This window comes from Loxodonta africana, chromosome 10 (genome assembly GCF_030014295.1).
Source record: "Loxodonta africana isolate mLoxAfr1 chromosome 10, mLoxAfr1.hap2, whole genome shotgun sequence".
Classification (NCBI taxonomy): Eukaryota; Metazoa; Chordata; class Mammalia; order Proboscidea; family Elephantidae; genus Loxodonta; species Loxodonta africana.
The window spans coordinates 39025630-39040306 of NC_087351.1; positions in this window are offsets into that span (position 1 = coordinate 39025630).

Below are 14677 nucleotides of genomic sequence, written 5' to 3' on the forward strand. Positions count from 1 at the left end.
GGTGTTAATGTTTAATTCTGGTGATATAAACATTGTGGTTTCATTTGAAGATATATAATTTGTGGAAATATCTATTTTATATGCTTGCATTTATTATGTGATACACTTTTTCTATTACTCTGTGAATTTACCTACATACTAAAACTCAGAGTGCCCTAAATCACAGTAAAAATTCCATTGTAGAATTATTCTTCTTCTCAGCATTTATATTTCATGTCAAAAAGAATGCTTCAAGATCTATTCTGAAGTACATTGTTGTCAGTGATAGGATAATATCCATACGTATACAAGGAAGACCAGTCAATATGACTATTATTCAAATTTATGCACTAACCACTAGGGACAAAGATAAAGAAATAGAAGATTTTTATCAGCTGCTGCAGTCTGAAGTTGATCGAACATGCAATCAAGATGCATTGATAATTACTGGTGATTGGAATGCGAAAGTTGGAAACAAAGAAGAAGGATCAGTAGTTGGAAAATATGGCCTTGGTGACAGAGATGATGCTGGAGCTCGAATGATAGAATTTTGCAAGACCAACGACTTCTTCGTTGCAAATACCTTCTTTCAACAACATAAACGGAGACTACATGGACCTCGCCAGATGAAACACACAGAAATCAGATTGACTACATCTGTGGAAAGATAGACGATGGAAAAGCTCAATATCATCAGTCAGGACAAGGCCAGGCGCTGACTGTGGAACAGACCATCAATTGCTCATAGGCAAGTTCAAGCTCAAACTGAAGAAAATCAGAGCAAGTCCACAAGAGTCAAAATATGACCTTGAGTATATTTCACCTGAACTCAGAGACCATATGAATAATAGATTTGATGTATTGAACACTAGTGACTGAAGACTAGATGAGTTGCAGAATGACATCCAGGACATCATCCATGAAGAAAGCAAGAGGTCATTGAAAAGACAGGAAAGAAAGAAAAGACCAAGATAGATGTCAGAGGAGACTCTGAAACTTGCTCTCAAGTAGCTAAAGCAACAGGAAGAATTGATGAAGTAAAAGAACTGAACAGATGATTTCAAAGGGCCTCTCGAGAAGACAAAGTATTGTAATGACATGTGCGAAGAGCTGGAGGTGGAAAACCGAAAAGGAAGAGCACGCTCAGTGTTTCTCAAGCTGAAAGAACGGAAGAAAAAATTTAAGCCTCGAGTTGCAATAGTGAAGGATTCCATGGGGAAAATGTTAAATGATGTAGGAAGCATCAAAAGAAGATGGAAGGAATACACAGAGTCACTATACCAAAAAGAATTAGTCGGTGTTCATCCATCTCAAGAGGTGGCATATGATCAGGAACCGATGGTGCTGAAGGAAGAAGTCCAAGCTACTCTGAGGGCATTGGCAAAAAACAAGGCTCCAGGAATTGATGGAATATCAGTTGAGATGTTTCAACAAACAGATGCAGTGCTGGAGGTGCTCACTTGTCTAAGCCAAGAAATATGGAAGACAGCTTCCTGGCCAACTGACTGGAAGAGAGCCATATTTATGCCTATTCCCAAGAAAGGTGATCCAACGAAATGTGGAAATTATAGAACAATATCATTAATATCACACACAAGCAAAATTTTGCTGAAGATCATTCAAAAACGGCTGCAGCAGTATATCGACAGGGAACTGCCAGAAATTCAGGCCAGTTTCAGAAGAGGATGTGGAACCAGAGATATCATTGCTGATGTCAGATGGATCCTGGCTGAAAGCAGAGAATACCAGAGGGATGTTTACCTGTTTTTTATTTATTATGCAAAGGCATTGGACTGTGGGGATCATAACAAATTATGGATAAGAGTGTGAAGAATGGGAATTCCAGAACACTTATTTGTCCTCCTGAGGAACTTTACATAGATCAAGAGGCAGTTGTTCGGACAGAACAAGGGGATACTGATTGGTTTAAATTCAGGAAAGGTGTGCATCAGGGCTGTATTCTTTCACCATACCTATTCAGTCTGTATGCTGAGCAAATAATACGAGAAGCTGGACTGTATGAAGAAGAACAGGGCATCAGGATTGGAGGAAGACTCATTAACAACCTGTGTTATGCAGATGGTACAACATGCTTGCTGGAAGTGAAGAGGACTTGAAGCACTTACTAATGAAGATTGAAGACCACAGCCTTCAGTATGGATCGCACCTCAACATAAAGAAAACAAAAATCCTCACAACTGGACCAATGAGCCACGTCGTGACAAATGGAGAAAAGTTTGAAGTCGTCAAGGATTTCATTTTACTTGGATCCACAATCAACAGCCATGAAAGCAGCAGTCAAGAAATGAAAAGATGCACTGCATTGGGTAAATCTGCTGCAAAGGACCTCTTTAAAGTATTGAAGAGCAAAGATGTCACCTTGAAGACTAAAGTGTGCCTGACTCAAGCCATGGTATTTTCAATCGCATCATATGCATGTGAAAGCTGGACAATGAATAAGGAAGACCAAGAAGAATTGATGCCTTTGAATTGTGGTGTTGGTGAAGAATATTGAATACACCATCGACTGTCAAAAGTATGAACAAATCTGTCTTAGAATTACAGCCAGAAGGCTCTCCTTAGAAGCAAGGATGGCAAGACTGCATCTTACATACTTTGGACATGTTGTCAGGAGGGATCAGTCCTTGGAGAATGACATCATGCTTGGCAGAGTACAGGGTCAGCGGAAAAGCAGAAGACCGTCAGTGAAGTGGATTGACACAGTGACTGCAACAATGAGCTCAAGCATAACAACAATTGTGAGGATGGCTCAGGACCAGGCAGTGTTTCTTTCTGTTGTTTATAGGGTTGCTATGAGCCGGAACCGACTCGACAGAACCTAACAACAACAACAACAACATTTTTTACTGGATTACATTCTAATAAGTTTTCAGTATAAGTTAATAAATATTTGTGAAATGACAGAGCAGTTAACTGGGTACTCATACTTCCTGAACCCAGTCACTGGCTTATAAAGACTGACGATCTGGCTTAAAGATCCCTTTATGTATAGGAACAGTATAAGGCTATGATAGGCCATGCCCCACCCATGTTTCTGAAAGCCTGATCATACAGTAGCAGGTAGATGTCACTGTGATGCAGCAACAGATTTTCCATATTGTGTCAGGAAAACCCTGAGTGTTTTTATGTTTTCTTTCCCAAGCTTAACTGTATAAATCAGACCAGATTCTCAACTTGGCAAATCTCTCAATCTGCACAGACAATATTGCTCACCTAACTATCAATGTGCCTCTGTGAGAACCTAGACAGGTATCCAACAGTGATGTTTATTCACTCAGTTTTAGCCTCATCAAATGTATCTTGTTCACTGCCTGTTGAAGGGTTCAAGAGCAAATCAAAGTGAAAGCGACAAGTTGTCTTTCTTGTTACTCTTTTTGGTTTGCCCTTGCTCAGACAGATACTCCCAGACTTCAGAATGGTGATTATCTCTGGGGAAGGACAGAGGAAAATATGATGGCTGGAAGAAGAATATTTCAACAGTATCTGTGGTTTTAATTCTGTTAAAAAAAAATGAAAGTCTGAAGCAAATATGGCAAAAGTTAATGTTTAAAAATTCAGCATTGAATATATGTGTGTAAGAATTAGGATATAAAAGAATGTGCTGTAACAAACTAAAATATAGAAGCTTACAAGAAGATAATCAGTTGCCATGGAGTCAATTCTGATTCATGGCAGGTTTTGTCAGCATACAGTTTTCATGTCTGTGACCTTCCAGAAGCAGATCACCAGGCCTGTCTTCCAAGGTGTCTCTGGGTGGGTTTGAAGCACCAATCTTTCAGCTAGCAACCCAACACTTAACCTAGGGACTTTTAATGTGAAAGTAGAGATGGAATCAATTAAATGTTGGCAGTTTAATAATTAATTAATCACCATTTCCAAGTATACTACTAATGTGGTGTTGTGTGCCATAATGACCCTATAGGACCCAGTAGAACTGCCCCACAGGGTTTCCAAGGCTGTAGTGTTTACGGGAGCAGATCGCTAGGTCTTTCCCCAGAGGAGTAACTGGTGGATTCGAATCACCAGCCTTTTGTTAAGCAGTCCAGTGTTTAACCATTGAGCTACAGAAGATTTATTTGTGGTATGATATAGTTTTATCTGAAATTGTTCAGTTAATGTGGCAAGATAAAGATGATGGGGAAAGTAAAGCGAACTGATAACTGTTAAGGGTCTACCATGTATGACTTTCGTAACTCTGTATGTGTAATATAACTTATTGCACATATAAATTATTAAATTTTACTATGAAAGACATACAGATAATTATTATTATCACCATTTTGCAAAAGAAAATGATTACATAACTGGCATAAAGGATGAGTTTATCACATTAGAAGACAAAGCTTAGAAGGAGTTGGAATTGACTCTATCACGACTGGTTTGACTTTTTGTTTTGTATCTCTGTACCTCCACTTGGCAATGTGCTGTATCATTTCTTTATTCATTTAATCATCATCTTTTTATACTATTTTAAACAAATCCTTATATCCTTTAATTATGTCTGTTGGGATATTTCCATTATCAATCACTGTCTCTGAATAACTCTTATCACACTTAGGAGCCAAACCATCAGAATAAATACAGAGAAAAGAAGGCTTTTTCTTTCTTTTGAGGAAAGACATTTTAATAGGCAAAGTTTTCTCTGAAAAGGCAGGTAAAGGTATATGAAATCATTATTTGAAATATTAGTTTAGTAAATTCCAATTAATCATTCTACCCTGTAGTTCAGTTGAACAGAGAGAACAGGGCTGAGATTTAGGAGAGTATTTTCTATGACCGTCTCAGATAGTTCATGCTATTGTAACAGAAATACCACAAGCACGTGTCTTTAAAGAACCAATTTTTTTTTTTTTTCCCCCACAGTTTAAGCAACTAAAAGTCTAAATTCAGGACACTGGCTGTAGGGGACGGCTGTCTCTCTGTTGGCTTTGGGGGAAGATCCTTGTCTCTCATTGTGACATGACATCTCTCTTCGTTTGTGGTTTCTTGTCTCTGTGTCTCTGCTGTTCCTTATAACTCAGCAGTAATTAGATTAGGCCACAACCTACACTGATATGGCCTCATTAACATAACAAAGAAAACCCTATTTCCAAACGAGAACACATTCATAGGCACAGGGGTCAGAATTCCAATACATATTTTGGAGGGGGGACATGATTCAATCCATAATAGTCACTATCAACTTGAACTCTTGATTTGTTTTTTTCTTTTTAGCTCTGTAAAATCATTGTAAGGTATAGATAATTAACAATCGTATTTATAAAAAAATCAAAAGATCTTTGTGACAGAAAACGTAAAATTAAAAGGCTATACAAAATGCAAGGCTTTACTATTAAAAACAGACATTTTTGTACGGTTTAGAATAAGTCAACAGATGGAAGGTAGTTTCGCTTTCTCCTTTCAAGATGCCAAATGGATAAACAACTTCCCAGAATTATGGGATTATACTATAATAATTTCTGATGCTTTTTATAAAACAATACACATCCACTAGTCCAGTAAAACAATGTAAAAAATAATGGATGTTGGACTCATTAACCTTGGGCTTTCAACCCTAACAAGCAACACATAAACACACGCACACACACACACACACTCTGTGACACTTTGAAACTTATATTGAAAGTCAGGATGCAGTAGTAAACAGCACCGGACTAACCAATGAAATCCGTTCCTAGCACAGAAACGCAAGTAAACAAAACTACCAGGCTCCAGCATTGTCAAAACCACACTGCTGAGTTAAGAAGTCAGGCAAGAAAACCAGTTTTCTCTAACACACAAAGTAAATGAATAAAAACTCAGTATGAAGACTGAGAAAAATAATCCAGCATTCCTAAGCCAGCCTTAAAATACCCATTTAAAGGGAGGAAGAAATTGAATCCATCTGGATATTTCTACTTATTTATACAACATATATTTATTAAGCAACTACTGATAACCAGACATTGTGTTGGACATTTGAAATACACAGATAACATTTACTTTTATTGTTTCCAAAGAGCAAGTTGTATTCTTCTGGAAATGCAAATACATGAATAATTTTAATATAACATGACAAGGGTTATGATAAGAGATAAGGTGGATAGGAAACTTTATAACGCATTTGACCCAGAGTAGGAGGCCTGAGGAAGGATGCTTGTATGTGTTAGTTAGACGAAGTGGCTTAAGACCATTCCAGGTGTACAAAATAACAGGTGCACAGGTTGGGAGTAGGAACCTGGGCTGGCTTGTAGAGCAAAATTGAAGTTATAGTCAAAATCCAAGATGAATAAAGTACAGGATGAGGCTGGATGTACCTACAGACCATGATGTGTACCCTTCGGAGTATCCTGAAGGTGATGGAGAGTGAGGCTTTTAGGAATTTAGAGCAGGCAATTGACCTTGTTACATAAAACACTGGTCACCGTCTTAGTACATTCAGTATAAGACTGTCCAGGCATTGCACGCAAATCTTATTTAGAGTGAGAACAGCAAGAAATAGATCAATTCCAAGTGGTGCTACTTGTTTAGATTAGAGGCTTAATACCCAGTGCCGTCGAGTTGATTCCGACCCATAGCGACCCTATAGGACAGAGTAGAACTGCCCCATAGAGTTTCCAAGGGGTGCCTGGAGGATTTGAACTGCTGACCTTTCGGTTAGCAGCCATAGCACTTAACCACTACACCACTAGGGCTTCCAGAGGCTTAATATCAAGTTGGAAATCAAGGTATTGAAATGTACTGACACTGCCTGCTCAAACTAGCAAATATTATGCAATAAGTAATAATCTTTTTCTCTAGATCATCTCATTGCCTGGCAAATTTGTGGCTCCATATGAAAAACTTTTTGCACTCACAATCATTCCCTCCTTATCTAGAAAATCATCAGGATTAAGGTGACTGGGATGATAATGACTGGTTAGCTAATAGTCATAACATGTATCTCAGGACTGATGGGCTATTTGTGTACTGAGATTGATGTAGAATATTGAAAACCTCAAAACTAGATGGAATTTATTAGGTATTCAAATATAGTCCACTCCCACTTCTAGGGCAGAATGCATAGTAAAGCCTCTGTGCACTTGTTCTGGAGCTAGTGTTCAAGAGTCAGAGAGATTTTGCAAACATTTATGACCACCGTGTTTATGTGAAGCTCTTTGTATTTAAAGCTTATTACCCAAACCACCCGTTGTTGTTGTGTGCCAACGATTCTGATTCATATTGACCTGATATGATAGAATAAAACTGCCCCATAGGGTTTCCCAGGCCATAATCTTCAAGGAAGGAGCCCTGGTGGTACAGAGATTAAGCACTCAGTTCCTAACCAAAATGTCAGAGGATTGAACCTTCCATCTTCTCCACGGGAAAAAGATGTGGCTGTCTGCTTCCATGAAGATTCCAGCCTTGGAAACCTGATGTGGCAGTTCTACTATGTCCTAAAGGGTCACGATAAATCCAAATCAACCCAACAGCAATGGCTTTGGTTTTGTAATCTGCAAGGGAGAGATTGCCCTGTCTTTTTGTCCATGGAGCTGTTGGTGGGTTCAAACCACCAACCTTTCAGTTAGCTGCTGAAAGCTTAATCAATTTTTTTTTTTAACCTCTTGAGATTGGCTTTTTTTTTTTTTGGTGGCTATCTATGCAGCACACACAAATGTGTATGTACATATGCCTACAGATATACCTATACGTGCACATGCATTTACTCGTATATGACTTCCTACACACATAAATGCATCCATATCTACCTATGTAACCACACACATATTCTGGTTGTTTTTATTGTTGTTGCAAAATCGTATATGTTACAGCATTTACGAAAATTGTCCCTTTTTCTCGTATGCTTCTTTATTTATCATGGTCAAGTTTTGCTGACTTCATCCATATTTGAGATTGCCTTTCTCATCACCAAAAGTAGCAAGTGTCTACTATCTAGAAGGTGATTCCCCCTCCATCTCCCTCCTATGCCTGCTAACCATCAAAGACCTTTGCCTTCTGTGTGTCTATCTATTCTTGACTTTTTAAAATAGTGGGACCATGCAATATTTGTCTTTCTGTGACTCATTTATTTGACTCAGCACAATGCCCTCCAGATTCATCCATGTTATGTTTCACAGGCTCCTCATTACTCTTTATGGTTGTATAGTATTCCATTGTGTGTATGTACCACAATATGTTTATCCATTTATCAGTTGCTGGAGATTTAGGTTGTTTCCATCTTTTTGCTATTATGAATACTGTTGTAATGAACGTAAGTGTGCATATGTCTAATTGTGTCACTGCTCTTATATCACTAGGATATATACCTAGGAGAGGAATTGGTGAATCATATTTCTAGCTTTTTGAGGAAACACCATGCTGTTTTTCATAAGGTTGTACCATTTTATAATCCCACCAGCAATGTATAAGAGTTCCAATTCCCACACAACCTTGCCAGCATTTGTTGTTTTCTGGTTTTTGTTTTTTTTTTTTTTGATCACTCCATTTTTGCAAGGAGGACAAGATATCTCATTATAGTTTTGATTTGCATCTCTCTAAATGGCTAATGGCTAATGATTGGAAGCATTGTTTCGTATATTTGTTGGCTGCCTGAACGTTGACTTTGGTGAAGTGTCTGGTCATGTTGTTTGCCCATCTATTGATTTGATTGTCTTTTTGTTGTTGAGTCGTTGAAGTTTCCTGTATATTTACAGATTAGGCCTTTATCAGATATGTTGTTGCCAAAGACATTTTTACTCTCTGGGTAAAGTCTGTTGATGAGCATAAGTATTTAATTTTTAGGAGGTCCCTGTTATCTAATTTATCTTCTGTTTTTCCTGCATTTTAGCTTTTTTTGATAGGCTTTTTATGCTGATCTTCCAGGAAATTTATAGTTTTAGCTTTAACATTTAGGTCTTTGATCCATTTGAAGTTAGTTTTTGTGCATGGTGTAAGGTATGGATCCCATTTTTCCGTATATGGATATCCATTTTTGTCAACACCATTTGTTAAAGACACCGTCTCTTCACCATTGAATGGACTTCCACCCTTTGTCAAAGATCAGCTGCCCATAGATGGGTGGATTTATTTTTGGATTCTCAGTTCTATTCCATTGATCTATGTATCTGTCATTGAACAAGTACCAGACTGTTTTGATTACCCTGTCTGTATAGTAAGTTTTGAAATCAGGAAGTGTGAGGTCTCCTACTTTGTTCTTCTTCTTCAATATTGCTTTAGTTATTCAGGGCCTCCTTCTTTTCCTTAAAAAGTTGGAGATTAGGTTTTCCATTTCATTAAAGAATGTGGTTGGGATATGTATTGGGATTGCTTTATATCTATAGATTGCTTTTGATAGTATTGATATTTTCATAATCTTCAGTCTTCCAATCCATGAGCATAGAATATTTTTCTATTTATGTAGATTTTTTTTTTTTTTTTTTTACTTTCTTGCGGTAATATTTTATAGTTTTCCTTGAATAGGTCTTTTACATTTCTGGTTAGGTTTTGTTCCTAGGTATTTTATCCTTTTGGGGGCTATTGTAAATGGTATTTTTTTTTTTATTTCTTCTTCATTGTTCTCGTTGTTAGTGTAGAGGAACCCGACGAATTTTTGTGTGTTGATCTTGCACCCTGCCACTTTGCTGACTCCTTCTATTAGTTCCAGTAAATTTCTTGTGGAGTCTCTGAGATTTTGTATGCATAGGATCACATCATCTGTGAATAAGGATAGTTTTACTTCTTCCTTTCCAATTTGGATACCCATTATTTCCATTTCTTGCCTTATTGCTCTAGCTAAGACTTACGGTACAATATTGAATAAGAGTGGTAATAAAGGGCGCCCTTATCTTGTCCTTGATCTCCTGGGGAATGCTCTCAATCCTTCTCTATTGAAAATAATGTTGGCTGTTGGTTTTATATGTTGTTTGTTTTTGCTAGGTATAGTCGAGTCGGTTCCGACTCATAGTGACCCTATGTACCACAGAATGAAACACTGCCTGGTCTTGCACCATCCTTGTAATCATTGTTATTCTTGAGCCCATTGTTGCAGCCACTGTGTCAATCCATCTTGCTGAGGGTCGTCCTCATTTCTGCTGACCCCATACTTTGCCAAATGTGATGTCCTTCTCTAGGGACTGATCCCTCCTGACAACATGTCTAAAGTATGTCATACACAGTCTTGCCATCCTCACTTCTAAGGAGCACTCTGATTGTACTTCTTCCAAGACAGATTTGTTTGTCCTTTTGGCAGTCCATGGTATGTTCACTATTCTTTGCCAACACCACAATTCAAAGGTGTCAATCCCTCTTTGGTCTTCCTTATTCATTGTCCAGCTTTCACATGCATATGATGTGATTGAAAATACCATGGCTTGGGTCAGGCGCACTTTAGTTTTCAGGGTGACATCTTCGCTTTTCAACACTTTGAAGAGATCTCTTGTAGTGAATTTACCCAATGCAATGTGTCTTTTGATTTCTTGACTGCTGCTTCCACGAGTGTTGATTGTGGACCCAAATGAAATGAAATCCTTGACAACTTCAATCTTTTCTCCGTTTATCATGATGTGGCTTATTGGTCCAGTTGTGAAGATTCTTGTTTTCTTTATGTTGAGGTGTAATCCATATTGAAGGCTGTAGTCTTTGATCTTCATCAGTAAGTGCCTTCCACTCCTCTTCACTTTCAGCAAACAAGGTGTGTCTTCTGCATAATGAAAGTTCTTAATGAGTATTCCACCAGTCCTGATGCCCCGTTTTTATTCATTTATGCCCTTAATTATGTTGAAGAATTTTCCTTCTATTCCCATTTTGCTAAGAGTTTTTATCAAGAAAGGTGTTTGATTTTATCAAATACATTTTCTGCATCAATTGATATGCCTGTTTTATTTATGTAGTAAATTATGCTGATTGATTTTCTAATGTTGAACCATGCTTGCATCTCTGGTATGAATCCCACTTGATCAGGATTTTTTTTTTTTTTTTTTGATATGATGTTGAACTCTGTTGGCTAGGCTAGAATTTTGTTGAGAATTTTCTGTCAATATTCACAAGGGATATTGGTCTGTAATTTATTTATTTATTTGTTTTTTACTGATATCTTTGCCTGGCTTTGGTATCAGCGTTATGCTGGCTCAATAAAGTGAATTAGAAAGTATTCCTTTTCTATGCTCTGGAATGGAAACCCTGGAGGCATAGTGGTTAAGTGCTATGGCTGCTAACCAAAGGGTCGGCAGTTCGAATCCGCCAGGCACTCCTTGGAAACTCTCTTTGGTAGTTCTACTCTCTCCTACAGGGTCGCTATGGGTTGGAATCGACTCGAGAGCACTGGGTTTTTTTGGGTTTATGTTCTGGAATAGTTTGAGTAGAATTGGTTTCAACTCTTCTCTGAATGTTTGGTAGAATTCTTCAGCCAAGCCATCTGGGCTGGGCTTTTTTGTTGTTGTTGAGAGTTTTTTTTTTTTTTTTTAAATGACATTTTCAATTTCTTCTTTTGTTATGCACGTATTAAAATTTTCTACTTTTATTTGTAGGTAGTGTGTTTCTAGATATTTGTCCATTTCTTCTAGCTTTTCAAATTTGTTGGAGTGCTATTTTTCATAATATTCGGTTGTGATTCTTTTTATCTCATTTGGTTCTGTTGTAATGTCACTATCTCATTTCTTCTTTTGGTTATTTGCATCTTCCCATTTTCTTTCTTCGTCAATTTGTCCACTGGTTCGTCAATTTTATTTATCCTCTCAAAGAACCTGCTGCCAGTCTTGTTGATTCTTTCACCTGTTTTTCTGTTTTCTATATCATTTATTTCTGCTCTGATCTTTATTATTTCCTTTCTTCTGTTGACTGTGGGCTTCTTTTGCTGCTCCTTTTCTATTTGTTCAAGACGTAGAGTTAAACTATTGATTTTGGCCCTTCTTTTGTGGTGTGTACATTTATTGCTATAAGTTCTCCTCTGAGCACTGCTTTTGCTGTCCCAAAGATTTTGATGTGATGTGTTTTCATTCTCATTTGGTTCTAAGAATTTTTAAATTTCAGAATTACTCAGTGTTTTTAAAAAGGTATTATTCAGTCTTCTTTGTTTCTTGTAATGGATTTTAATTTAAAGTCTATTTTATCAGAGATTAGTCTTGCCATTCCTGCTCTCTTTTGTTTACTATAAAAAAAAAAATTTTTTTTTTTTTTGGTATATATATTTTTCCATCCTTTGATTTTTAACTTCCTTATTTCTTTGCGTCTAAGGTGTGTCTCTTGTAGGCAACACACTGATGGGTCAATTTTTTAATCCATTTTGCCACTGTCTTTTGACTGGTGCATTTAAAATATTTACATTCAGTGTGATTATCAATAATTCAGTATGAATTTACTGAGGCCATTTTGTTATACTTTTTTTTGTGGTTTTAATGATTTCTTTGTTCTACTCAATTTTCTGTGCTGAGTTTTGTTTGTTTTGTTTTTTAAGGATTTTTTTTTTGTATTTTTTGTAATTGTTGATTTTGTGTTGATTGAGTCTTTTTGATTTCCCTCTTCTTTATTTTGATGAGTAGATTTATTAGTTTTCTTTGGGGTTACTCTGAAATTTCCCTTTCTCTTCCTAAGTTTGAAACAGTCTGTTATATCTTGATATCACCTTGATTTCTTCTCCATATGAATGTTCTATAACTACATCATTTATTCCCTCTTTTTGTTTTGAAGTTGTCATCATTTACAGATTAACATCACTGATGCCCTGTTTTCAGTTTTGCAGCTTTTGAGAATTCTTTATCTGGATTGGTATCTGTGTAAAGATGTCATATGTCTTAATGTCAGGTTGTTGTCTTATGTCATTTTTTCTCTGTTCAAAGAATCCCTTTAATATTTCTTGTAAGGTAGGTCTGGTTTTCACAATTCCCTTTATTTCTGTTTTTCTGGGAATGGCCTAGTTTCATCATCGTATTTGAAAGGTAATTTTGCTGGATATATGATTCTTGGTTGGAAATTCTTTACTTCCAGGTTTCTTTCTTTCTTTTTTTTTTTTTTTTATGTGATCCCATTGCTTTCTTGCCTGCATGGTTTCTGCTGAGAAATCAGAGCTTTGTCTGATTGGTGCCCCTTTGTAAGTGATATTTTGTTTTTCACAAGTTGCTCTCAGAATTCTTTCTTTGTCTTTGGTTTTGGAAAATTTGAATATATGACTTTGACCTTTTTTGGGATCTATCCTGTATGAGATTTGTTGAACTTCTTGGATAGAAACCTTCTAGTCTTTCATGATATTAAGGAAGTTTCCTGCCAATAATTCTTCAAAAATTCTCTCTGTTCCTCTTATTTTGCCTTCTCTTTTGGAATCCCTATTACACATAAATTACTCCCCTTAATATTGGCCCATATAACTCTTAATTTTTTTCATTCTTCTTCATTTTTTTTCTGATTTTTCCTCAAACAAATTAATATCAAGGGATTGTTTTTTGCTTATATTTTCTTCCATTGATTCAGTTCTGCTTCTGTGTTCTTCCATTGCATTATCTAGTTTTGATATTTTAATGTTAATCTTTTGGATGTCTAGTTGTTGTTTTCGTATGGTTTCTAATTGCATATTTTGTTATTTTGTTCTTGTATTGTTTTCCTGAATTCTTCTAGTGTTTAGTCTGTGTTTTCCTTGATCTCTTTGAGGAATCTATATACAAGTATTTCGAATCCCTTATCAGGTAGTTTTATTACCATTTCTTCCTCAGGGAGGTTTTCTGTCCCTTTATTTCGCTCACTTGTATGAGTCGTCTTATCCTGTTTCTTCATATGATTTGTTATTGTTTGCTGTCTCTGAGGCATTAAGGTGTTAATTGGAAGCCCTGGTGGCACAATGATTAAGAACTACAGTGAGCTATGGCTACTAACCAAAAGGTTGGCAGTTGAAACACACCAACTGCTCTTTGGAAACCCTATGGGGCACTTCTACTCTGCCCTAAAGGGTCACTATGAGTTGGAACCAACTTGATGGCACCTAACAACAACAACAAGATGTTAATTATTTTATTTATATATTTATTGATTGATTGCACATATGTTTGTTTTGTGCTGATTTGTTTGTTTTGTTTTGATGTATCTGGAGCTTTGTTTCTTCTCTCTTTAGAATGTCTTTCTTCCTTTGTATTATTTTAGTTGTTGTTGCTTTGTGGTTATGGTCGATGTGTGACTTTAGTGGTGTCTTGACTGGGTATGATTTCTTCTCACTCATGGATATGGTGAGTCACATCTATATGCAAGTCCTCTGTGGTTAGGCTTGTATGTCTTCCCTTACTAGAATGACTGGAGATGGGAGAGCAGGTTCTTTCCCTGATATTTAATGATAAATGTTGTGTGGCCATGGTCCCTCCAGAGCCCTCGTGAGACTGTATAGTCATTCTGGTTGGTGCTAGCAGTCAGTGCATCCTCTGGAGGTCAGGACAGGATGTCTCCACATCAGCTGTGAGAGAGTGTTACCCAAATGGATGAGGTAGGCCCACTGTACATGTACAAATTGGCATCTCAGTAGAAGGTAGGGTATCAAGGGGTTTCAGTGCAAGTACAGGTGGCCTTCAGGAACTGTTTGGTTGTGGGGTATGTGACATTGCAGCCAGGCAGATGTTAGGGCCTTGCACCTTCTGTCACCAGTCTGGTGGCAGAAGCACATACTTCCCATAGCTGGGTAGGTAGGGCAGCATGGGGGTGGGCAGAATGGGCACAAGCCTCCAGTCTTAGGTCTGATGGTGCAGGC